Source organism: Polyodon spathula, chromosome 2 (genome assembly GCF_017654505.1).
Source record: "Polyodon spathula isolate WHYD16114869_AA chromosome 2, ASM1765450v1, whole genome shotgun sequence".
In the NCBI taxonomy this organism is placed as follows: Eukaryota; Metazoa; Chordata; class Actinopteri; order Acipenseriformes; family Polyodontidae; genus Polyodon; species Polyodon spathula.
Window position 1 is genome coordinate 63,787,476 of NC_054535.1, and position 26,994 is coordinate 63,814,469.

Sequence of the window (26,994 nt, forward strand, 5' to 3'; positions counted from 1 at the left end):
CGATACAAACGCATGATACATTTTTTCATGAATTTCTCAACAATCTGACACCGCTCTGTACACAGATGTAAAAAATAAATAAACATTGAAAAAATTTTATTTCCTAACAAAATGATCTGGCAATTTCAGGGAGGGAAATGTTTATTTTAATAGACAATTTTCTAATAACTACTGTACTGTAGCTTACTGGCATGTTAAAATGTATTTCATTATTTGATAATGGTTAGTTTATATGTAGTGAGTTGTTTATCATTTTCAGGTGAAGTGCTTTCCACTCTCCATCCCCAGCTTAATGATTCTCTACTCCAAACCATATCAATGAAATTAGTTTCAATTTGTTTAGATCAGGGGTCAGTAACCTCAGCGTAACCAAGAGCTGCTATGGCGGCCCACAAAACGGTTTGTAGGCCACCACTGACAAAACTGACCAATTTTTAACTAAATTATCAGATTTCAATACCTACACAATACCAACGAACATAGATAAACACACTGGGCAAAGCATGGAGTACAATTGTACTGTACTTATTGAAAATAAAAATAAATGCCATTGTTAATAGACTGTGTTCTTGTCTTTCCCCCGAACATGTGAACGTGGTGATTTTTTTTTAAAACAATTTGTAAAGTGAACATTCAAAACAGTATCAGAATTGTTTTTGTTACCGTTTTTTGTAAAAAGTTACCTTCAGTTTGGATTTGACTGTTCAAACAGTTCTACAAGTGTAAGCCTTTATATTCTGTTCTACTCTACGGCTTTATTCTGAAATCGGCAAGCAAGGCACGTCTCCGTTTATATTTTATTTTTAGAATTTAAATTTTATTAGACATTATTTGTTGTGCTTTGTTACGAAGTACTTTGTTGACGGTGTGTGTTTTGGCACACAAGTTGCTGTGACGCAGTGGGTAGAAAATAAATTACAGTTTTGAAGATCCTTTTCAAAAGTTTTTGGTTTCATAAAGTAAAAAGCCTTGTGTATTTAACTTCTTGCTTATGGTCTAAATTATTGTTTGTTAACCCTTTTGCAAACAATTACTTGTCATATTTATATAATGCATTTTATAGGCATGGATGCTGCTAATAGGGGAGTAGGCTTGTTATATGTAATTTTTATTTATTTATATTAATTAGAGGTTGATTATTCAAGCAGTCGACATTTGTGACACTGGTGTATTCAAATGTCTTATTTGAAATTCCCACCGTTAACACTTAATATAAGACAATTCAAGAAAATATGTTAATTTAGTGAACATTAGACACGAACTAATATGACAAAGAACAAAATACACAATTCCTGGTACTTAAAGAATCCTTACAAAAAAAACAAAAGCACTTAAGACATTTTAAATATTTGTTCATGACAAAAGCATTGGCACCTTTACAATAATAAGTCTATAAAAATGTTATGGACTAATGATATATGTTCACTGATTGAAAACCATTACACAGTAATTAAGCTGCATTATAAAGTCAATAGAGGCAATTATTTCCAGCATCTGTTGAAGAAGAACATTTTGACAACACAGAAGATGATGGTCAAGACAAAGAAGATGTTTTAGAAAAGTATTCGTACAAAATATTATCAAAGAAATGCTGAATACCATAATACACAACCAGAGCAATAATCAAGAAGTACCACATGACAATTTCAACCGAAATGCTTCAAAAGAAGTGGCTGCCCAAAAGAAATTACAGGTACAGCAGGTAGGAGAATCGTCCATGCAGCTAAACAAAATTCACAGCCAAGGGCTTAAAGATTTAGAAGCATCAAGCATACTAGTGCATGAATAAACTGTACAAAGACATCTGAACACAGAAGAGTTATATGCAGGTAGTTCATAAAACAAAACAAAACAAAAAAATAAAAAAACCAAACCATCTAAAATTTGCCAAGAAATATGAACAGGAATCTGAAGCATTCTTCAACAAGAAAATAAAACTCTCAAAAATGGACAGCAGTATGTTTGGAGAAAAAAAATAAATGTTTTCTTCTCAATGAAGAAAACTGGGCACATCAGTTAAACATGGAGGTGGTTCAGTCACGATATGGGATGTTTTAGCAGTTCAGGGACTGGAGACATGTTACCATCAGCTCATAAGCTGATTGGCAGACCGTTAATCTTGCAACATGAAAATGACCCAAAGCAGATGGCTAAGTCAGCTCTAGAAGAATTCTTGAAGAAAATGAAGACAAAAATTCTGGAATGGCCTTCACAATCACCAGATCTCAATCCAATAGAAATACATTGAACTTCTCTGAAAAAAGCTGCAGCCAAGCAGGAAATATGCACGACAGATAGACCCATAATAAAAGCACAGAAAATATTAAAGCAGGAGTGCCATGAACAAACAAAGAAAATATATAAAGATTAAAAATAAAAAATAAAAATGTATAAAGATTATTTGCTAAATTACTCAATATAAAAAGTGGTTAAAGTTTACAATATGCTTTTCCTTAAGTTGTTACCTTGAATTGTGGTATAATAAGCATAGGGTGACAATACTTCAGTCTGCAACTGTACATCCAAGCAGACAATGGTAAGTAATGAGTTTGATTGTAAGCACAACAGCCTGTGCAGAAACACTTTAACACTATTTGTCTAAAACATAAATAAAAACAATTATAAAAAAAGACAAACCACATCTCTAAAGCTTTCATACAATATTCCACCAAGAGATTAATGCAGGTTAATCAATTATTAATTCTAAATCATTAATGTAGATTAGGAATAGCATAGGAACTAATACTGATCCCTGTGGTACTCCACTGGTTACCTCGCTCCATTTTGAGGTTTCTCCTCTAATCAGTACTTTCTGTTTTCTACATGTTAACCTCTCCCTTATCCATGTACATGCATTTCCTTGAATCCCTACTGCATTCAGTTTGAGAATTAATCTTTTATGCGGGACTTTGTCAAAAGCTTTCTGGAAATCTAAATAAACCATGCAATATACTTTGCAATTATCCACTGTCGATGTTGCATCCTCAAAAAAGTCAATCTCCCTTTCCTAAAACCATGTTGACTGTCTCCCAGGATACTGTTACCATATAGATAATTTTCCATTTTGGATCTTATTATAGTTTCCCTAAGTTAACATATAATAGAAGTCAGGCTTATTGGTCTGTAGTTACCTGGTTCGGTTGTGTTTCCTGTTTTGTGAATTGGCATGTCAAGAGACTGTTGCATGATCTTGTAAATAACTTCTTTCATTTCTTTGAGTACTATTGGGAGGATCTCATCCGGCCCAAGGGATTTGTTTATTTTAAGAGCTCCTAGTCCCTTTAACACTTCTGCCTCGATTATGCTAAAGTTATTTAAAACTGGATAGGAACAGGTTGACATGTGGGGCATGTTCTTTGTATCCTCTGTATTTTAAAAACGTATGAATGTAATCATTTAATATATTTTTTTCTGGGATCAACACAGATAAACTAGCAGTAAGATGGTGTTTAAGAAACATGACATACCATGCACTCACTGGAAACTTAGTAATTCTATAGAAAAAGTGATGGCGTATGGTGTAAATACAGATTTCAGACTTATCAGGTGCCAGCAAGTAATATGCCATGAAATAAGGAATTTGACAACACCTGGCACCATTTCAGGAATCAAACTGCATAATGATTTGGGTATTTGGCTGCAAAAGGTTTATTATTATTATCCCAATGGCAGATCCTGCCTGACGTTATAGTCAAGTAAGACTCGACGGGGAGCTCAAGGAAAGCAGCTGGAGGCTGGAATATGAATTGTCAGCTGGCATTTTGTGAGGAAAAATATGGGAGGAGGGGTGACTGGACAGGTAGTCAACCATTGAAGAGAGGCGAGGGGTTGAGCTCTCTGGAGTTACTGCTGAGCTCACAACTGCAATTAATGCCTTGTTCCCAACTGCCACTGGAACTGAGTTGAAAGAGATTTCATTAGTTTCCAGCAGCAGAGAGATGCAATATTTACACAGTTTTAACTGACAGTACAAGTTTGAAATACGGGCTGAGATCATTTGCTCCGTTGAAGTGGCTCTGAACTACAAAGTTACTGAATGAGCGTCCAATACTTTCACAATTCCCTTTAAGCATAACAGAGCTTTTTGTATCTGGAGCGTTAATTGTATGGTTCTACATTTCATTCTGTAGTTCTGAGTCCTGCAATAAAAAATAAATATTAGCAATAGTTTAATATTGCAGTAGCCATCATTTAAAACCTGTTTTATACAGGCAAAATTGATTAAAATACACTATGTAACACAATTTTTGTTCCTGGGTAGTAAGTGTTATTTCCTAACTGCTTATGCCTCAAAAGTATAGAAAATGGCTATTATTCCCCACCAACTTTGCTTTTGTGACCAGGACAGTGATATTTTGAAATTATCTGTTCACATAAAGTCAGAAAATAACAACATATGAATCCAAATTAACATGCATTTATACTAAAGTAATACAAAAATGACTACAAAAGATTTGGAAGTGAGTAGTTTTTCGAGATTTACGATTATACTGTAAATCACTTTCACGAATCAGCCCCCAAATGTAGTCTCCCATCATGTTCTCATTATACTGTCCTTAGTAGAGGCGTTCAAAGTCCAGTATATCCTGGTGGAAGCGCTCACCTTGCTCCTCCGAGTACGCTCCCATGTTCTCCTTGAATTTATCAAGATGAGCATCAAGAACATGGACTTTGAGGGACATCCTACAGCCCATTGTGCCGTAGTTCTTCACCAGAGTCTCAACCACGTAGTTTTCAGCCTTGTGATTGCCCAGGAAGCCCCGAACCACTGCGACAAAGCTGTTCCAAGCCGCTTTCTCCTTACTAGTGAGCTTCTTGGGGAATTCATTGCACTCCAGGATCTTCTTTATCTGTGGTCTGACGAAGACACCGGCTTTGACCTTTGCCTCAGACAGCTTAGGGAAGAAGTCTTGAAGGTACTTGAAAGCTGCCAACTCCTTATCTAGAGCTCTGACAAATTGTTTCATAAGGCCCAATTTGATGTGCAGTGGTGGCATCAGCACCTTCCGGGGGTCCACCAGTGGCTCCCACTTGATGTTGTTCCTCCCCACAGAGAACTCGGTCTGCTGTGGCCAGTCCCGCGTGTGGTAGTGCACCGTGGTGTCCCTGCTGTCCCAAAGGCAAATATAGCAGGGAAACTTAGTAAAACCGCCTTGGAGACCCATCAGGAATGCCACCATTTTGAAGTCTCCTATGACCTCCCAGCCGTGCTCATCATACTTCAAGGCGTCCAGCAAGGTCTTGATGCTGTTGTAATCCTCTTTGAGGTGCACCGAGTGAGCCAGGGGAAGAGACGGGTACTTGTTACCATTATGGAGCAGCACGGCTTTGAGGCTCCTGGATGAGCTGTCAATGAAGAGGCGCCACTCATTCTGGTTACAGGTGATTTTGATTGCCTCGAACAGACTGGTCACATTGTGGCAGAAGCAGAGCCCATCTTGACGGATGAAGAAGCTGGAAAAAGGTTGGTGACGCTTCCTCTCATCTGCGACTTGCACACTTTCATCCAACAAGTTCCACTGTTTTAGCCTAGACGTCAAAAGCTCGGCATTGGACTTGGTGAGACCAAGATCTCTAATCAAGTCGTTGAGGTCTTTTTGGTTGGGGTAGTATGGGTTTCTCTCCTCAGCTCCACCTCTGAAATTGTCATCTGGATCTACAACGTCTTCATCGCTCTCTGACTTGCTGCTCTCTTCTAAAGACGGCTGCTCTCTCTCCGGAGGAGTGGGTACGGGGAGCTCATGGCAGTGTGGCACCGGGGCGATGGATGAAGGAAGGTCCGGATACGTGATAGCAGGTGCATTCTTGCCAGTCCGACGTTTGGAAGGGTCCACCATGCAGAAGTAGCAGTTGCTTGAGTGGTCAGTGGGTTCCCGCCAAATTCTTGGGATAGCGAACTTCATGGCTCTCTTTTCCCCTCTGTACCATCCTACAAAAATACATTTATTTCACCCATGACTAATGCGTAAGAGATTCTCGCAACATTTTTCACTTATGATATATTTTTTCAATAACATTGAAAATTGTAAAACATTTTAAAATTAAAAACTTTTACAATTTAAAAATTTTTAACACATTTTATAACATAAAATTCTGAGCAACAATTGTCCATCTTACCTTCCAGAGATTTTTTTGCAGTGATCGCAGGTGAAATGAGGTGCCCAGGGTTTGTCTTGATCCCTGACAGGCATGCCAAAATATGCCTTGTAGGCCTCACACATCTTAGCAGATTCTTCCACGGAATGCTTTTTCGCTCTTGTCTTGATAAATTGGCAGCAGACATAGTAAAATGCGTCTGCCGGATGCTTGCAGCCTCTTGATGCCATCTCAGAAAAATGCAGATATGTATCCACTTAGGCAGCTGGAACTAAACTGAACTGGTGGGCTTAAGGCCCCTGTATTTATACTACTATTTATATTACTGGAAAGTTCTAGAAGTTACTCCAAGTTTACTCAGCACTGAATCTATCTGGAATGTTCTAGAAAATAGGTAAATTTCAAAATATCACTGTCCTGGTCACAAAAGCAAAGTTTGTGGGGAATAATAGCCATTTTCTATACTTTTGAGGCATAAGCAATTAGGAAATAACACTTACTACCCAGGAAAAAAAAAAAAAAAAAAAATTGTTACACGGTGCTATAAATGAAATATGCAGTTGAAGTCAAAAGTTTACATAGCCCTAAAAAGGTTAGACATATGATGCAGGGGTGTTCAATTCGTATCGCTCCGTCGCCCGGGACAACAAGTTCTGCACCTACACCCAACATTTAGAAAATTGTTTACGTCCCACCCCTATCACTTCTAATTGGCTAGCTGTGGAAGAAGCTGATCTTCTGTTGCTTACAAAGAAACCCAGAAATGGCTGCCTGAGAGTAAGAGCCTCTGTCAAGACACGCTAATCTTTTAAACTTACAATATTATTTACGTCTTTTGTAAATGAGCAAATAAGTGATACTGCCTTCTTAATACACAAACCTGACATTTAAATGCAAGAATCTAGTAAAGTTACAATAAATAAATACATACATAAATAAATAAATACATACCCCATAGTCGCTAAGGTATTAGCTGATTTTAAAACATCATGTTGTGTAATTTATACACTTCGTGGTCAAGCGTGTACTTGTTGGGAATAGGTTTAAAAAAACGTAAAGTTTACTGTTTAGAAGAATTTCAATACAAACTTTCGATGGCAAATAATGTAATGATTTTTTCTTTTGATTTTAGTGTTGCTAACCTAGTTTGCTATTTACTGTAATATATATATATATATATATATATATATATATATATATATATATATATATATATATATATATATAATTTTACGCTATAATTTATATATATAATGATAAGCTATATTAAATAAATATATTACTCTATTAGTTATTTATTGGACATGCACAACCCATCGATTTGTGAAACTGTTAAAATTAAGATTGACAATTATGTTTATAATAATAGAAATGAAATGCCTGAGCAATAAGCACGAGAGGGCACGCATGGGTTGTGCTGGACATTGGCACTTCATGGTGCATTGTTGTCAAATAAAAAAAAAAATAACATGTGAAAATCCTAAGGGGTTCACAGACTCTCTTGGCACTGTACTACAAATAAAATAACAAAACAGCGTGTTGTTAAAAAATAGCAAAACTGGTTCGTAGTGCAAATGAATATAAATTGGAAGATATGGCAAAACACCTTGATGTCTCTAGTATCTTCCATGACAGCAGGTATTTTAACAGGTGTTTTCCTTGATTTTGGTGGCACAGTGATATGTGTTTAGCACAGGTACAGTTGCCTTTGTTGCTAAGTAGTTCCTAATCGTGACATTGTGCTGGATATTGTAACAGCTTGGAACACTGATGGACCAATCAGCAGGCAGCATTCTAACAATCAGTTTTATAATTGTAAGTATAATACTATAAAGTAAAATAAATATATCATAGAATTAAACAAAAAGAAAAAACATATTTTATGTAGTATTTGATGGAGCTTACTCTAAATATTGCGTGCATTTTGGTAAGAAAACACGTTTTTCATAAATTTGGGGTTCAGCAGTTACAAAACTGAAAGAACGGCAGGAAAATCAGAATTCCATAAAGCAGCGGTAATAGTTGGCAATGATTTTGTGTCTGTGATGCAACAAACTAAAACAACTGGACATCAGAAGTTGAACTCTGCTTATAAAGAAACAGTAGAAAGAAAAGGCAGAAGCTATTTTTAAGTAAGCAATAAGGCAAAACAGGGTGTGGGATATACTCTAAAATCCACACGCCCTGGGTGCGTTATAAGTCACGAGACGAAGGCAACAAAACATCTTTTAACCCCAAAGTCTCTTTTAAGAGGGACCCAAATATTTTTAACTATTTATTTTCAAAATTGGATAGGGAAACGCCGTAATTCAGGGAGAAGGAACAGAGCGATCAGAAATGTGAGTTTTTAATTTATTTGAATACTTTGGCTTTTTTTCACTACTTTAATTAAGTCCAGTTCAGATTCATTTAATATCTCATGTACACTTCGGTTTCCCAAAAGTTCAGCATTTACATAAATCTCGATGGTCATGTTTATTGCGATAAATTCCAAAATGTTTGTCGTTTTTGTTTTTAAATTCTAGTGTATGGATATCTGCCAGTGATTTGCCCGTTTTTGAAAAAAGTGCTGATCCATGGTGATATGCTGTAATATCAACACTCCCATGTGACCTGTTTTGACCGATCAGGATAGAGTATTTAAAATACCCATTTTATAAATTTGAATAACCAAGTATTGCTTATTATAGTTTTACTCTTAGTATGTTACTTAAATGTACTAGCAAATGTGTTCCAAACTGCACTGAAAGAAACATTTCCTTAAAGTATGTTATACATTTGTTGAGGTGAGGAGGAATCACAGGGAACCTTTCATGTATCTTGAAAGAATTTAGTGAACCAGTCAAGCGACAAGGCTAGACCCACCCCTGTTAATCACTAACTGATTGATTGTGTTCACTGTTAAATTAAACCAAAAATGGACAACAAGGTTTTTTTTTTAGAAATTGGCCACGCCTGTGATGATTGCAGTCATTACCAATAAGAACATAAAGTTTACAAACGAGAGGAGGCCATTCGGCCCAACTTGCTTGTTTGACTATTTGTAGCTTATTGATCCCAGAGTCTCATCAACCAGCTTCTTGAAGGATCCCAGCATGTCAGCTTCGACAACATTACTTCAAATGTCTCCTATTTTCTGTTTTGAATGCCCCTTTATCTAAAATCTCCATATGTGACCCCTGGTCCTTGTTTCTTTGCTCGGGTTGACATTGTCAATACCTTTTAGAATTTTGAATGCCTGAATCAGATCGCTGCGTAGTCTTCTTTGTTCAAGACTGAATAAGTCAAAAGGGGAAAAAGTAAAGCGCTATCTGAAGACCTTAGGCAGAAAATGATTTATTGTCATAAAGCAGGGAAAAGGGTACAAGAAGATTTCCAAGCATTTAAGTATCCCAATTTCAGCTATTTTTTTTTTTTTTATTATCAAGAAGTACAAGACTCATGGTACTGTGACAACGCTGCCTCGGACTGGAAGAAAGAAGGTTCTTTCACATAGAACAAGTAGAAGAATTGTTAGGAAGGTCAATAACAATCTGAGATTGACTGCCAAAGATATTTAAAGTGAATTTGCTGTAAGTGGGACTGGGGTTTCCTTTAGAACCACAGGTCGAGTATTGCATGGTGAAGGTCTCAATGGTAGGCCAAGGAAAAAGCCACTCTTAGGAAAACGTCACAAAGACAATCACTTAAAGTTTGCAAAACGGCATTTGAATGATGGATGTGAGTTCTGGTCAAAGGTTTTGTGGAGTGATGAAACAAAAACTGAGCTATTTGGTCGCGCTGATAGTTGTTACATTTGGCAAAAGTCTGGTGAGGCATACAAAGAACACCATACATACTGTCAAACATGGAGGTGGTAATATCCTTCTAGGGGCTGTTTTTCCTCTAACTGCTGTAGTGTTAGAGGGGGGTCATCATATCATTCTGTGCATGAAAGTAACAGAATTGGAATATATAGAGCCGATCTTAAACCATACTCTGTGTCTTCTTGGTCTGGTCACAAACTCCCCCACTGTTTTTAGAAAGAGTCATAAACTAACTGCTGGACAAGTGTTTTATCTCTACCTATCACTGAATGAGTCATTTCGGTGCCAGTAATATTTTGCTGAAGGCAACTTCCAGACAATTCTGAGTGCCTTTACACTAAGACGAGAACCAGTCCTTGTTGTAAATCCAGCTAACAGGGGATGAAATAGCGGACCAATGGCGAACAAGGGGCTGCGTCGATACAAAAACAACCAAAGAAAGACACTTCAGGTGGACTCAGGCACTGCCCAAAATAACCAGACTAACCAATCACAGGGTTGAAGAGAGAATCACAAAACCTGCTGACTTTTGAAGTGTGAGCATGCTGCTGCTTCCAGGCAAGTTGCTGCTTCCAGCACAGGAAATTTAGTTCCAATATATGGCAAAATTGATTCCACAGCATGCCAAAAGATATTGGCCAATCATCTGAAACCCTCCGCTACAAAACTTGGTTTAAAGCGCAACTGGACGTTACAACACAATGATACAAATCACACATCAAAATCGACTTCAGAGTGGTTAAAGATAGGGGTGAGACAATTCATCATGTATCGATGCACCGTTCGTGTATCGCGATACAAGCTTGAAATGAGTGGCACAAACGGATAAAAACATGAAATAAATGACTTACCAATAATAAAAAGATTAACAATAATAAAAAGTTAAACAGAATTTAGAGAAAAAATGAAAACTTAGATAAAAACATGAATAATAATAGACCCAATTAACAAGAATGTTTTTTCTCTATTCCATTGCTAGCAAGCAGGGAACACTGACACACTTTCAGACCAGGCTACAGAAATGCTGCCTGGCCAATGGTAGTTTTTGTATTTAAGTGCTATATATTTCTTTGTCTCCTTTTGCGAGAGTATTTTATTTCATCTAAATAGATAGCTATATGTTTTGTTTTTTTGTTTGACCAGTTTGAATGTATTGCTGTCCTTTTAATGCATCCTAATCATAATCTGGTGTAAATAATTCCTTGAGATTTTATATATATATAATTTATAATATATAGATTTTAAAATATATATACATATATATATACGGGTAGGATAGTCTGTCATTTGTGAGGCAGGAATAAGCATCTAAAATATATATATATATATCTATATCATCAGACAGTAAACACTCCGTCCTATTTCGTTACTTCTTAACTGGTAAAAAAACGCCTTTTTTGCAAAAGGACAATGTTCCTGTTAAGCTATTTATTACAGGTGACAAAACATATCGCATTTCTTATATTTGCTCACCTTTCAGTGCGCCCTAATAATGTTTTTATTTGGTTGAATAACCCTAAAACTCTGATTTGGTTGAATACGTTACTTTTTTAAAATAAATGTGTTAATGAAAATTACTTACTTAACACTAATTTTAAACTAATAATTAAAATGATTTCTAACCGCATTTAAAAACACACAGTGTAGAATAGTATACAAAATAAAATATACTCAACCTGAACTTCAGAAATACAAATACTTAGTGATAAAATGTATGGTATATTATTATTATTATTATATTTATTATTATTATTATTATTATTATTATTATTATTCTTATAATAGTCTTATAATAATCTATTGAGTTAAAGTATGATGAAAGCAAACTGTGATGTACTTTAAAAAAAAAAAAAATTGAAATTGTTATTGATTAGACATCACAACTTAATGATGAAATACATCATATTTAGATTTTACTAAAGGAACACATGGACAAAGTTTGTATTTTAATGGTTATTAAACACACTGCTCAGTATTTTTTGATCCTTTCTCAGAAGTGTGGTAAGGAGATTTGGTTAATTCAGCTAAAATGGATATCCCAGGAACTCTAGTTGACGTATTGTTTTGTCTTTAAATTCAAACTAGTGGTTTACTACTTTGTGGGAAATAAATAAATTTATTTTTAAACAGGATCTGTGTCTATAGAATTGAAATTGTAATTATTTTCAAGTCCGTCAAGTAGAGATGAGTTTTTCATTAGTATCGTGATATGTATCGTATCGTGGCTTGTGTACCTGCGTCAGAAATATAATGAGTTCTGGTTGGAAATCTCCCTCCCAACCTGTGAGGGCACTAAGTTGCGAAAGGGAAAGTCTTTGGACGGGCTCGTCTGACACTTCATTTCCAGGGTCGGGAAGTCGGTCAGCCTGGATGAAAACGAGGCTTTGTTGCAGGAACAGCTGCAAGCGTTTACCAAGGGGTCATGTGTGATAGCATAAAGGGGCCACAGAATCGTTAATCTTTTCCTTTGCTTGGGTTTTGTTCATTGATCTGGAAGGACTGTGAGAGCCGCAGTAGTTACTGCCTGTGAATTGTTTGTCGTGAAAAGAATATTTGTGAGTATTTGTTTGTTTTTCCGTGTTGTTAGTAATTGTGTTGTTTGTTAAATCACCAGACAGCTAAACATGTTTCCGGAGTTTTTTGGGCCGGCACAAGCCAGAACAGCACTTCACAGCAGTCACTAACAATATCGTATCTGGAAATTCCTTTAATATCTTCAATGACCCTGTTATCACCCACCACGAGCACTAATACACACACCCATCTAACAGTGGTGGTGACCGTGTTTTAGTATTGTGGGGAGGATTATTTTTTGGGACTGTAAACCCATTTGTATTTGGCTCTGTGCATTACACATTGTTCTGTATTGCCAGGGCATTTTCTTTTGGTCACCAGACCCGGATTAAAAAAATAAATCACTTTACATTTTCTAAAGTGTTACTGCCACGAACACGGTCTCTTTTCAAAAAAAGAATTTAAGTTACGTAATTAAAGGTTTGGCTGGTGCAACACTTTTTATTGAGACACTTAGACTAGGGTTACACATTTGAAACAATTAAGGAAGGATGTTTACATCGAGGGTTCAATGAACCCCAAACTGAAAAAAAAAAAAAATCGTCACTATTACATTATGGAGTTACGACACGACCTGGACATGGGAATTATTGTAATGAGTTGGAACTTGAGTCTTTAAATTACACAAATTAAAATGATTGGTCTAACCGCATTTAAAAACACACAGTGTAGAATAGTATACAAAATAAAATATACTCAACCTGAACTTCAGAAATACAAATACTTAGTGATAAAATTGTATAATCATATTAAAACTATATTATTATCTAATTTCCTTTCTTTTATTATTATTATTATTATTATTATTATTATTAAGTTATAATGAAAGCACATCAGTCAGTGGTGGTGCCACACTTTCCATGAGAGATGGGGGGGGGGTTAAGGTTAGGGTTAAGCATTTAAACAACTTAAGGAAAGATAGAAGTCCCAGGTCTCTTGCAGACTTATAATAATCTATTGAGTTAAAGTATGATGAAAGCAAACTGTGATGTACTTTAAAAAAAAAAAAAATTGAAATTGTTATTGATTAGACATCACAACTTAATGATGAAATACATCATATTTAGATTTTACTAAAGGAACACATGGACAAAGTTTGTATTTTAATGGTTATTAAACACACTGCTCAGTATTTTTTGATCCTTTCTCAGAAGTGTGGTAAGGAGATTTGGTTAATTCAGCTAAAATGGATATCCCAGGAACTCTAGTTGACGTATTGTTTTGTCTTTAAATTCAAACTAGTGGTTTACTACTTTGTGGGAAATAAATAAATTTATTTTTAAACAGAATCTGTGTCTATAGAATTGAAATTGTAATTATTTTCAAGTCCGTCAAGTAGAGATGAGTTTTTCATTAGTATCGTGATATGTATCGTATCGTGGCTTGTGTACCTGCGTCAGACAGGTATAATGAGTTCTGGTTGGCAATCTCCCTCCCAACCTGTGAGGGCTTCTAAAGACAATTGCGCAAAGGGAAAGTCTTTGGAAAGGGGGTGAATACTTATGCAATCAATTATTTCCAGTTTTGTATTTGTAATTCGGTTAGAACAATGGATAGATTTTATTTTTCACTTTGACATTAGGACTTTTTTTTGTGTTGATCAGTGGCAAAAACTCCTAATTGACCTGTGGAAAAGTAAAGGAGGTAGCAGCTGCAATAGTTTGACCAAGGGGTCATGATTGATAGCATAAAGGAGGCCAACAGGAATCGTTAATCTTTTCCTTTGCTTGGGTTTTGTGTCATTGAATATCTGGAAGGACTGTGAGAGCCGCAACTAGTATTTGTAACTTAAATACTTTTACAAAACCTGCCTACTTCTTCATGGAAGAAAACATAATAAAAAATAACAAAATGAATGTACTAACCCACTGAAAGACTGACCTAGGGCTACCAAATACTTTTACATGGCCCCAGGACTGAACTTATCACTGCTATGCACAAAGTTCTGTGCAGCTGGATGTCTTCAGTGTGTGTCAATTACAATGTTTTTGATGACCTCAGACATGCAATCCACAGTGGAAATTGGGGTGCGATTTGCCACTAAAAATGCTTGTTTCAATTTTGCCCTTCTCTTTTTGCCGCTAACCTCCAACACCGGTGCTACTTGGAAGCAGTTTATTTTATTCATGGCAGAATGTGGAGTAGCATTGTTAATAGGTTCCATTTTTTTTGCATCTTATTGAGACTGCAGTATTTGCAGAAGCCATTGGCTAGGTCTTCTGAATCAGCAATTAGCCACCCTAAAAAAATAAGACTTTACTTAGCTATTTACTTTCAGTGTTTAAAGATGCGCTCCATGAAATTACTTATTTTCACATACAATGTAAACTAAAAAATATCATATGAATAAAAAGTAAATATATATGTTTTACTTGAAAATAAGCCAAACTACATTGTCCAGAAATGTCGGCAGATAGTCTGTAAAAACATTGTGGTGATTGAAGACAGAGGGAGGATGTGATATACTATACAGAGCATCATGGTGATTGAAGACAGGGGGACGAAGTGATATACTATACAGGGCATCGTGATGACTGAAGACAGGGGGGGATGTGATATACTATATAGGGCATCGTGGTGATTGAAGACAAGGGGAGGATGTGATATACTATACAGGGCATTGTGGTGATTGAAGACGGGGAGGACGTGATATACTTTACAGGGCATCGTGGTCACTGAAGTTCTGCGCTGGAGATTACCTCATAAATCAAAAAGAAATCGAAATTTTATGCTATTTGCATTACTACCCTGCTTCAACTTTACGACATTGATACGGCATTTATGACACGGCGAGACCCGACCCGACGTGGTCGCCCAGACTCAACTAATGTTTTTTGGTTTTTTTTTATGCATGTAACTTTTTTTTTTTTATTTGCCTTTAACAATATCTGATAAGAGCAATTGGCTGCATTCCTAAATTCAACGCCGAGAACCGACCACTCTTAAAATTGTTCCTAAACTCAACATTGAGAGCTAGTGATGCGCAGCGTTGGCTCAACGCTGACTCAACGAACTCACGACTCTCAGAGCTGGTGAGCCACTCAACAGAAAGATGAGACAACCACAACCACGATTAAGCTGCTATATAAAAATTATGAATGTTATTTAAATGTAGAAACTGATACCATTGTCCGATTTCCAAACAGTATTTGTTAATATATACACATTATTTTATTTATGTATTATTGTATAACAAATAAGACGCAGCAGTTGCAGTTACGTTGTCATATATAACGAAGTAATGCATCATATTTAATTAAAAAAAACCTTGTATTTAAGATTTTGTAATATTCTTTTTAGATTCTGAAGCTGCAGGCCGATATGCAGAATCGCTAATTTTTAAATGTTACCGTTTAGTTTAGGAATGCAACGAAACGTTGTGACAATAGTGACGTTTTTGTTGAGCCAACGCTCAACAGTACCTTAGTAATTTAGGTATGCACACATTGACTCAAAAAAGAAACCTAAGCTGAACTCTGTCACATGATGAGGGGCTTAACTTCAGGCGATCGTATTTCCTGCTCGGAGTTCCGCTTACACACACTGAATACGTCATTGGAAAGCCTTGAGTCTGTACTTTCAAACAAGCCTGGTAGGTGTCTGAGTAATATGTGCGTAACCACCAGGCTGAGTGTAAAGAGATAAATACATATTTGAATGAGTACAATACAAGGGGTCATTTTTGTAAAATTGTACTATCTGGCTGAAGAGTCAGGAATGTAACCCCAATTTATAACACTGTTCCTATGGGAAAATGTGCTTCGATTTACAACGCGACTTTCAGGAACCAATTGTGTCGTAAGTGGGAGAACTGCCTGTATCTTAAAATATGAAGACTGTTTCCATACCACTAAAAATATAAGAGTCATACTGTATATAGTACCAGTAGGTTCGCCTCCTATTGCAGTTTTGTGCAAAAAATGATTTACTCGTCACTACAGCCATATGTTAAAATATAAACACACACACACTATATATATATATATATATATATATATATATATATATATATATATATATATATATATATATATATACACCATACACACACACACACACACACACACACACACATACACAGTTAATGAAGACAGCCGCTATATACTAATTTCAATATTTGTTGCGTCTTATTAGTAAGATCTCGGGCATTAAACACTGCGAGAGTCCTGCAACATTGTTCAAATAAATAGCGGGAGTTTAGTTGTGGTTTGCTGCAGCAGAAGATGCCTGTGCGTCTATAGATGCAACGGTGCAAGAATCAAAATTACATTGTTTTTGTTAAATATAAACGTCATCTGTGCAATGCATTCTGTTCCGTCTTATAAAATGAAAGTCAGTTTAATCCCATCAGATTCTGTAGTGGGGCCCCCACCATCACCCCCAAAAAGCTTTTCCTATAAAATAATACAATATAATTGCACACACATATTTAAAGTGCTCAGTGCTTTTCAAAAGTAAATCATTGCACTGAAATAACAATAATGTGTTTTGGGTAGGCTACACATTACATTATGAAAAAATATAAATCTGTATAGTACGTCTATACAGTATACAGTGCAGTAGTAAAATCAAATGAATACCCAGCGCACTTTCTTTTTACTTTAGCCTACCGGTAACACAAGATAAATCATGCTGCTGCATTGTGCACATTGTGTACAATAAGAATAAAAGATTATTTTAAATTTAAACTAAATGAGTGTAGCGTGTTTTTTTTTTTTAAATTGTTATTATTTTTAACTTGGCCTACTTAGTAACCTAGATAATTAACACAAAGTAGATCCAATACAGATGCTCAGCAGCAATTGTGACTGTTTAAAACATACTTTAAAAGTCTTTAACAAATTGATGCAATTGTAAGTTTAGCAATTGTCGGTAGCTTTAGTATACCTTATTACAATATTTGAGAAAATTCATTTGCACTCCATTTTTTGGATTTTTTACAGGAACGCCCAGAATTAAATATTCATCAAGTGCTTAACCGCAAAGACAAATTATCTCTGCAAAACATTTCTTAAAACCTCGCAAATGTCATTGCTCTTGTTTAGTACATGTCACCAGACACAATCCTTTAGTACAAATAGCCCTTAGTATGTTACTTAAATTTACTAGCAAACTGTTCCAAACTGCAGTGAAAGGAACATTTCCTTAAAGTATGTTATGCATTTGTTGAGGTGAGGTGGGGTCACAGGGAACCTTTTGTGTATCTTGAAGAATTTAGTGAACCTGTCAAGCTACAAGGCTAGATCCGCCCCTGTAAATCACTAATTGACTGATGGTGTTCACTTTTAAATAAAACCAAAATCCTACCAGTTACATTCTACTTTTTTGTGTGTGTTTTGTGCGACAGGGAGGGGGTAGATTTTTAAGGACAAGTAGATTTTTCTAGCATTTCGACCCTTGGACAGTAAGTTTTTTCAAAAACTGCACACCCCTGTAGTGTGTCCTACAACACAAATTAGGCCTACATTTAAATGTTCTTATGCTCACAGTCATTAACTTCACTGTAAAAGACCCTGCACTTCAGCTCAGATTCAGTCAGTCACCATTGTCAATGCAGACATTTCCTCTGCCTTTTATGATTATACATTAACAAGCAAAACAGAATACAGAATAAGATGTTTGATTAAAGTTGACATAAACTACAGCCTACCAGTATTCAAGCTTTCAGGCGCATGCAGATTATATATATACATATATATATAGGCTCATGTGCAACCAATTGCTTTCAGAATTCACACAATAAGTTAAATGGTGTTCTGTATGCAATAAAAGTGGTTCACATGATTTCAGATTAAATACACCTGTCTCTGAGGTTCCACAGTTGGGTAGTGCATTCAAAGCAAAGATACTACCATGAAGACCAAGGGGCTTTTAAAACAACTCTGGGATAAAGTTGTGAAAAGCCACAGATCAAGGGAGGGTATAAAAAGATTTCAAAGGCATTGAATATCCCTTGGAGCACAGTCAAGTCGATCATTAAGAAGCGAAAGGTATGTGGCACTACCCAGAATCTGCTTAGAGCAGGCCGTCCTCCCAAACTGAGCAGCCGGGTAAGAAGGGCATTGGTCAGAGAAGCCACCAAGAGGCCAATGACAACTCAAAGACCTACAGCGTTCCATGGCTGAAATGGGAGAAACTGTCCATGTGTCAACAATAGCTGAGGTACTCCACAAATCTAGCATGTACGAAAGAGTGGCAAGAACAAAGCCATTTCTGAAAAAAACCCATGTAAAATCCTGCTTGGAATATGCATAAAGGCACGTGGGAGACTCTGAAAAGAGGTCCGATGAAACAAAAATTGAATTATTTGGCCTAAATTCAAAGCGTTATGTCTGGCGCAAACCCAACACTACACATCACCCAGGTAACACCATCCCTACTGTGAAGCATGGTGGTGGCAGCATCATGCTATGGGGATGCTTTTCATCGGCAGGGACTGGGAAGTTCGTCAGCGTAGAGGGAAAAATGGATGGAGCTTTCCTTGAGGAAAACCTGCTTCAGTCTGCAAAAGACCTAAGACTGGGACGGAGAGTCACCTTTCAGCAGGACAATGACCCCCATGCACACAGCCAAAGCGACATTGGAGTGGCTTAAAACAAGAAAGTGAATGCCCTTGAGTGGCCAAGTCAAAGCCCAGACTTGAACCTGACTGAGAATGTGTGGCAAGACTTGAAGATTGCTGTCCACCAATGATCCCCATCCAACTTGACAGTGCTTGAACAATTTTGTCTAGAAGAATGGGAAAATATTGCATGATCCAGATGTGCAAACCTGGTAGAGACTTATCCCAAAAGACTCACAGCTGCAATTGCTGCCAGGTGGTTCTACCGAGTATTGATTCAAGGGGGTAAATACTTATCTAACCAAGACATTTTAGTTTTTTGTTTTTTTCATTAACTGTTGTTTTGCAATAAAAATTGTCTTGCCTCATCAAAGTGTTAAATAGGTTGTGTAAATGAAAGGAAAAAAAAAATCCCATTTAAATGTATCAAGATTTCAGGTTGTAACACAACAAACTGTGAAAACGTTCAAGGGGGAGTGAATACTTCCTATGGGCACTGTGTGTATGTGTGTATATATATATATATATATATATATATATATATATATATATATATATATATATATATATATATATATATTTCTCTGTGCAGTATGAGCTGTTTAGGTCATAGGTGGAATGTTTTCTTAGAAGACCACTCTCAACAATACTGGCACTGGTTTGCAGCTAAATAAGCATCTTTAACACACCAAGAGAGATCAAAGGAACAGAGTGTGGGAGCCACTGTACAATGAATGCACCTCAGGTGGTTCAATGGAGACCGCACTTTTGGGACATACAATAAATACAGCAGGTGAGAGCATGGCTGTTCATAATGTAAGGGCACTCTGTATCTCTGCACACCAGAGCAGAATAACTCTATGTTAAATTGAGCTACTTGTCAAAAACATAATATACAACTGTTTAAAACAACTGAAAAAATAAAGCCAGGACAATCTTCAAAAGAAAATGTTTTCCACTGCTGACAATGGAAATCGTGTCATAACGTAAGCACACTATACTTATCGTTCTAGGCTTGTCCAAGCTGCGTCATATAGAACTCTGTTAGAATAAATAAAACTGCCCCTTTGACCTATCAATGAAAAAATTTTCAGGTGCAAATTGGTGCAGTGCAAATTGTGCATCATACAGTTGCTGAAACATGTCACTTCCCCCAAGGACTTTGCATTCTCCCTAGAAATAAAATAAGTTTTCTATAAAACCTATAAAAATGCACTGTGGAGCATTATGATAAAAGCTTAGCAAAGTGTACTAACACAAAGTAAACGCATGGTAAACTGCAGATGACAAAAAAACAAAAAGTTAAAAATCATGGTAGCCTCAAAATGCATTATTCATGGAATTGCCCTAATGTTCATTACTTGTTACGGGACAGAATAAAGCAATATCACTATGAATTGTAATTTACTGTTTGCAAGAGGGCTTTACTTCAAAGTCTTAAATCTGTGACTGTTCTGAATCTGACAGATATATAGGCAAGTCAAATATAAAATTGTGTACATATTCCTCACCACACCTTGTAGGTTACAACATACTGTCTAGTCAATAAAATGTCCACTCATTAACACTTGGGGTTTACCTGTGTGCACCTGCTACAGGTAAAGCAGCCTAGTCGGATGGTACTGGCTGGCTAGAAACACAGATGTATATAAAGACCTCGTTGTAATAAGCTTGTTGATTATATCCAGCTAATATGGAAAATAAATATTCCACTACTCCAGCTTAAAGAAAAGGGTTTACTAGGAGGTTCCAGGTAGCCACCGACTCACTGTGTGTGACCCTGATCAAGTCACTCAGCCTCCTTGGTCTCTGTCCTTGTATCAGAAGTAAAACCGAGGTATTGTAAGGGACTCTGCAGTTCATCTATTGTAAGTGACATAGTTCACCATTAAGTCTCTTAAGTCTCTTTGGTAAAAGCGTCTGTTAAATAACAAAATAATAATCATATTTTCAAAAAAGGTGCATTTCTACTTTAAAATACCAAAATTCCGCATAAATATATATTAATGTATTCATTTAAATACTTATTTTAATTAAAATAATACCTGATATAACACATACCGCATCCCAGCTCCTCTCCTCTGGATGCCTACTACAAATGTGTACCTCAATGAAGGCAACGCTGTAACTGGTTGAGTATTTGGCAGGAAGCCTGGCCAGAATCAGTAAGGCGCAGGCGCACTCTGCGGTCGCCATTCAGTTGTATGTATGGTGCACTATTTGGCAGTGGCAGCGGCAACAGCAGCAAGTCCCCATGGATCTGTATACAAGAACCAGCAGCTGCAGCAACAACTAACAAACCACACGCAAATGCACGCATCAAAATAATTGGTTTGCGATTGCTGACAAGTTAGACCGCTACACGGAATGTCAGAATAATTAAATATACGATTCTTGTTTCACCACTGGTTGAGCATCCCTTACGTTGACAAGAAGAGTACTTAGTCTATTAAGTTTTTGACGATATTCCTCCTAATCATTAAAATAAAATAAATACTGTAAAATAAATAAAACACCTAAACATAAAACGTTGATAAAATGTCCAGTCTGCCCTATTCACTGTAGATACATACATTCGATTAATTTAAGCTTAGCGCAGACTGCCCCCCCCCCCCCCCCCCCCCCCCCCCCAAAAAAAATGGTATACTGTACTCTTTTCTCTGTATAGGCAAAATAACAGTTATTTATTTTAAGATTTTAAATATACCTACTATTCTCGATCCTATTAATCTGCGTTTGTTTTGTGGCCATGATGAGAAGCTTGAAGTGGGCGTAAACGAGTTCCACTTCCACGTAATAAGCGTTATCCCTGTGAGTTATTGAGTTAATGGCACTGTTTAATAACATGATCACTGATAGCACCAGAAAGGCCCACTGGCTGTAGTGTAAATCTTATCTCCCAGGTGCTTTTCCAAGTAGTGCCATGACTATTTCAACTGGGAGACCTGCATTAATAATCTGCATATTAATATTCCACATCAGATATGTTTATGTTAAAGATTTTCTATGTTATTCAAAAATACATCTCTTACCTGTTCATCAGAAGAACTATTGCAGCAAATAAACCTTTGATACTGTCTCTGTATGCAGCACCACCATCTTCCCCTCTTAGCTGTCAGTCTGTGTGCGCTCGCGGCCCCTCCTTCCAGTGACATCAGAAGTGATTACGGACAGTGCGAAAATATTCTTAAAAACAGGAGAAATTGCATTGCTCCAAATGCAGGGATTCCAGCTGTTTTCATGGGCTTTTCTGCAACAAGTCGTACTATTTGTTATATATGTTACTGATAATACGAATGATTTTGTATAATAACTTCTCAAAGCAGTAAACTGCGATTTGGTTATGTAGCCTGCTGATTTGAGTTTACCAGCCCAAGGTTCCTCATTCTTTAAAACAGGATACTGCAAGGATACATTCTTTACTGTTTGCCCTTGTGTTGATTTACCTTTCTCCACCCCAGGTGTATGAATGTGCAATTCATTTATTCAACAAAGCAAGCAATTAGCAACATCGCCCATTCTCTTTGTTATTGGAAGACACATTTCATTTTAATTTTAGCATCCTTTGCAAGATGGCTCTGAAATCCTCTTGGGATCATCCAGTTTGACATGATCTAATAAATCTGATACAATTATTTAATTATTCAATACTTTGTTTTAAAATGCAAATATATTGCTTTTATTATGGTTATATACCCCAGTTACATTGTATTGCTATTCTGGAAGATTTTAATACATAGAAAATAGCAACAAAAATAATACTAGGGTTCGTTTTCCATACATTCTGCCCTATACTTGTGAGTTATGGGTGAGTCTGCATATATCCAGAGTTATTTTGAGTGATCATATGGTGAAAAATGGTAAACCCTCCAGTAATACTATGATTGGTACTGGTTCAGAGTTGTTTTTAAACATTTGTGTTTATTAGATACTGTAGCTGTAGTCATCTATACAGGAAATAACAAGACAACTCAAAACTCTTTAATCAAAGAGCACAGCATGTTTCCAGATTCAAATGCTTGTTTGGCTAGGGAAGTCAAATTATCATGTGCATGCACAGTAACTAGCATTTGTGATTGACTATGTCTCACAAGTGAGCCCCGATTTCTTATTATCATTAGCAGCTGTAGGTGGATTTGTTAAAGACAGCAGCATTATCCTAGCAATTGATATTAGATGTAATATCTGGTGTTGAAGATATTTTGTTTGTTTACTTTTGTTACCACTCACTGGTGGTATATGTAGTAAAAAATAAAAGATTAATACAATTCTATAACAAATGTTCTGGTGAATGTCTTCATCAGTATTATTGAGGTAAAACAAGAAGAATGTAGTAAAATTAAAAGGAATGTATACAATTACATGTGTTTTATACACGTGCCACTTAGTTCAATGGAACCTGCTGCCTGGTGCATGATGATTGCATCAGTGTTTTTGTAGATAGAAGGCTGCACTTCTATAGTCTCCAGTGTGCTTCTGTTCAGACTACCACCTTGTGTGCAATCAATTTGTTTACAGATGGTGGGTGTTTGTAAAGCTCCAGGAATTCTTATAAATAAGGGCTGTCAGTAAATAAGCCACACGTGCTTGTGAATAATCTATATAAAACATATCTGTATTAAAGCCATATATATTAAGTCAAAGTTAGAGGGAAAGTGTAAAAAAACAAAACAAAAAATGTGTACTTTGTTTTCCCACATAAATGTTAGCACTGTAGATAAAAAAAAAAAAAAAGAATAACAAATCTTACAGTACCTGACTCATTTAAATATATGTACAGTATTTGAATTGTAAATTGTACAAATAGAAGTGAGTGGAATGGACATTAAGGGCTGGATTCGCAGACCCGAACACTAATGCTGGACAACCTAATGGTACCTTAGGTAAAGACTGGTGCTAATTGTGCTAGTCTGTGAGATTAACCATAAAGTAGTTCCAAGATTACTGCAAAGCAGGATCTGTGAATCCAAGAGTTACCCTTTATAGGAACACCCCGTGCTACTCTGTTGTCACTCATACGCTTCCTGTAGCCTTACAGTGCCGTTTACAAAAGTTGGCACATGCAGGCACTGACAAATATGACTCTCCAGGTCATTACATTCATGATCAATTGGAATGAGATCTGGGTCCATGGCAGATTATTGATGCCTACCAGTTATTCCAAATGTTATTTCCCCTCTGTAGACTAACAGACACTTCCATCCACCCATCCATGCAGACTCCTCGGCATTTGTTTTTTCAGAGGTGACTGTACTCCTTTAGACCCTGCTGCAGTAGAAGTCACACACTGGTGCACTAAACATCGGCAGCTAGACACAATTCATAAACAAATGATGGTACCTGATGAATTACAGCTCAAGATCTACAGCTAATATATTAAATTTTAACACATACTTAACAAAAAACTGCCAAGAATTTAAAAATGTGACATTTTGAAATCTAACATGAAATACACTTCTACTATTATGGCTTCATGTAGGTTATTTTGCAACATCATTTTGTAGTTTATTTGATTACTTGATGTTAAATAAAAGATCTAAATTATGTCCACACAGACACACACACACACATTATATATATATATATTCTTAAAATTCTATTCCTAAAATTCTAGGTGATGCACAACTTTTGGCCAGAGCTTTATATACTGCCCTTAGACCACATAACTCCTTAAGCTGCTTTGCATTGTTCCAAAATTGGATTGATTCAACACATTGTTTAATTACGTGCCTGGAACCTATTCCCAGTAACATGACAGATACTGTAGATCATTAGTATGTTTTGCAAATGCAGACTATATTACTTCATTGTTAGAACAAGGGATTAAGATAATCCTCAAACCTCTCTAAAGCAATACTTGATAAAAAGGTAATATCAGGAGCGAGACTTACTAAAGCATTTGAGGTTAATAAATTACATTGACCTAAAATATAGCGTTATACATCCCATGTGTTGCTACAACTATTTAAATAACGTATCTGTAAGCCCAAGTTACAGTCTTTTTAGCATTTTTTTTCAATGTTTGTTTTCTTCTATTTTATTTAGCTGTGTCTCATTTAATCATATGTGTCTACTGTTGACAGTTTCTGTAGCTCTTACTTTTTTCAGGTGGATTACCGTGGATTACAACCTCGAGAACCCTAGTCCCCACAAAGGGCAATGAGGGATCTATCACATTAAGGCGATAGAACCTGGAAAAAGTATACGGGGTAGCCCAGCTAGCCGCTTCACAAATCTCGAGAGGGCCCATGACGTAGTCACACTTTTGTGGAATGTGTTCGGCTATCCCCCCAGGTGGGGGTAAGCCAGCACCATCATACACAGTCGAGACTGTGTCCGCAATCCAATGCAACAGTAGCTGCTTCGAAAGGGGCTGTCGCAGGATCCGTGATCCATGGTAGACGAAGAGCTGGTCAGATTGACGCAGCGCTCTCATCCTATCCACATAACATCTCAATGCCCGAACCGGGCAGAGAAGGTTCAAATTCTTATCCTCCTCGTCGCAAACGGTGGAGGATGAAAAGGACTCCAGTTCCACAGACTGATTCAAGTGGAAGGCTGTAACCACCTTGGGGAGAAAAGCAGGGTTTGCATGCAGTGACACTCTGCTACCATCATTCCAAATACACATGCAGGAGCTATGCACAGACAACTCCTGCAGCTCAAAAACCCATTTTGCAGAGGTGATAGCCAAGAGGAAGGCTGTCTTCATGGACAGGTGCTTCAACTCGATGAAGTATATAGGCTCAAATGGGGCCTGAGTGGGAGCCTCCAGTACAATCACAAGGCTCCATTCGGGGAGAGAAGCCCTCCGAGGAGGGTACAATCGCCGAGCACCTCAGAGAAACCAGGTAGCCAGAAAATGCGCGCTCGGGGACACTGAGTCAACGGGGGCATGGCAAGCAGAAATAGCTGCTAGGTAAACCTTCAGTGTGGAAGGTGATCTACCAGCCTCAAGCAGATCTTGCAGAAACTGCAAGATGACAGGCATGGGACAGGAGATTGGATCATGACTGTAAGTACGGCACCAATCTTGAAAATATTTCCACTTATAGGCATATAGTGACCTAGTGGAGTGCGCCCTAGCATTCTGCAGCATACCCATGACCACGTCTGACAGCCATAAGGCTGACCAGCGGCCCCTTTCAGGTACCAGACCCCTAACTGGAGCCTGCCAAACTCCAGATGCCTCTCGTTTGACTGAGAAGTGGGATTTCCCAGGGTGGGCCGTTCAATAGCTGGCACAGGGATGAAAACGAGATTCTCCTGGGCCACCTGGGGGCCACTAGGAGAACTGACATCTTCTCTGACCGGACCCTTTCGAGAAAGGCCGGGAGCAATGGCAGAGGCGGGAACGCATAAAGGAGCGCTCTGAGCCAAAATATGGGCTAGGGCGTCGATGCTGAGTGGCCACAGCGGTGGAGGGAGTACTATACGGGCAGTGTGTCGTCTCCGCCGAGGCCAAGAGATAGACCTGTGCCTTCCCAAACCATTCCCAAATGCCGTCACTCCGAGGAATGTGGGCCCTCCCTCGAGAGGAGGTCCGCTGCCCAATTCTCCACGCCCGGAACATGCGTCACCCGAAAGGACAGTAGGTTCTGTTGGGCCCAAATCAGAAGCTTGAAGGCTATTCGATGCAACCCCGGGGACCGTCGGCCACCCTGGTGGTTGACATACGCCACCACTGATATACTGTCTGTGAGCATCAGCACATCTGTTCCGCACAACATGTAGGAAGTGCTGGAGGGCTAGTAAAGAAAAACACATACACAACAATTGTGAGTGTAAAATAACAGTCACCACGGCAGTTCGTGCGACTGTTTTGTTTTTATAAACAGCGCGCAGAGTAGGTTGGCTGAAACAAGCTGGCAGATTCAATCACACTTATTATTACCTATTTCTAACTTCACGGCAGTAAGAAACGAATACCCATACATACAGACGGGCTGCCAAGCC

The 26,994-nt window shown here is 37.4% G+C and overlaps 1 protein-coding gene across 5 annotated transcripts in view; it reads right to left on the reverse strand.

Moving 5' to 3' along the window:
• The window catches only part of LOC121299067 (amyloid-beta A4 precursor protein-binding family A member 1-like), a 92,161-nt gene extending 69,995 nt beyond the window's left edge, over positions 1-22,166 (reverse strand). For 3 of the 5 annotated variants that reach the window (XM_041226603.1, XM_041226595.1, XM_041226574.1), the window contains exon 1: positions 22,071-22,166. The gene's annotated coding sequence lies outside the window, so the exon portion shown is untranslated. Of the gene's footprint in view, positions 1-21,083; positions 21,215-22,070 lie in introns of those variants that run through there. The other 2 variants (XM_041226589.1, XM_041226580.1) reach the window with 2 other exon arrangements.
• Positions 22,167-26,994: the final 4,828 nt, after the last annotated feature.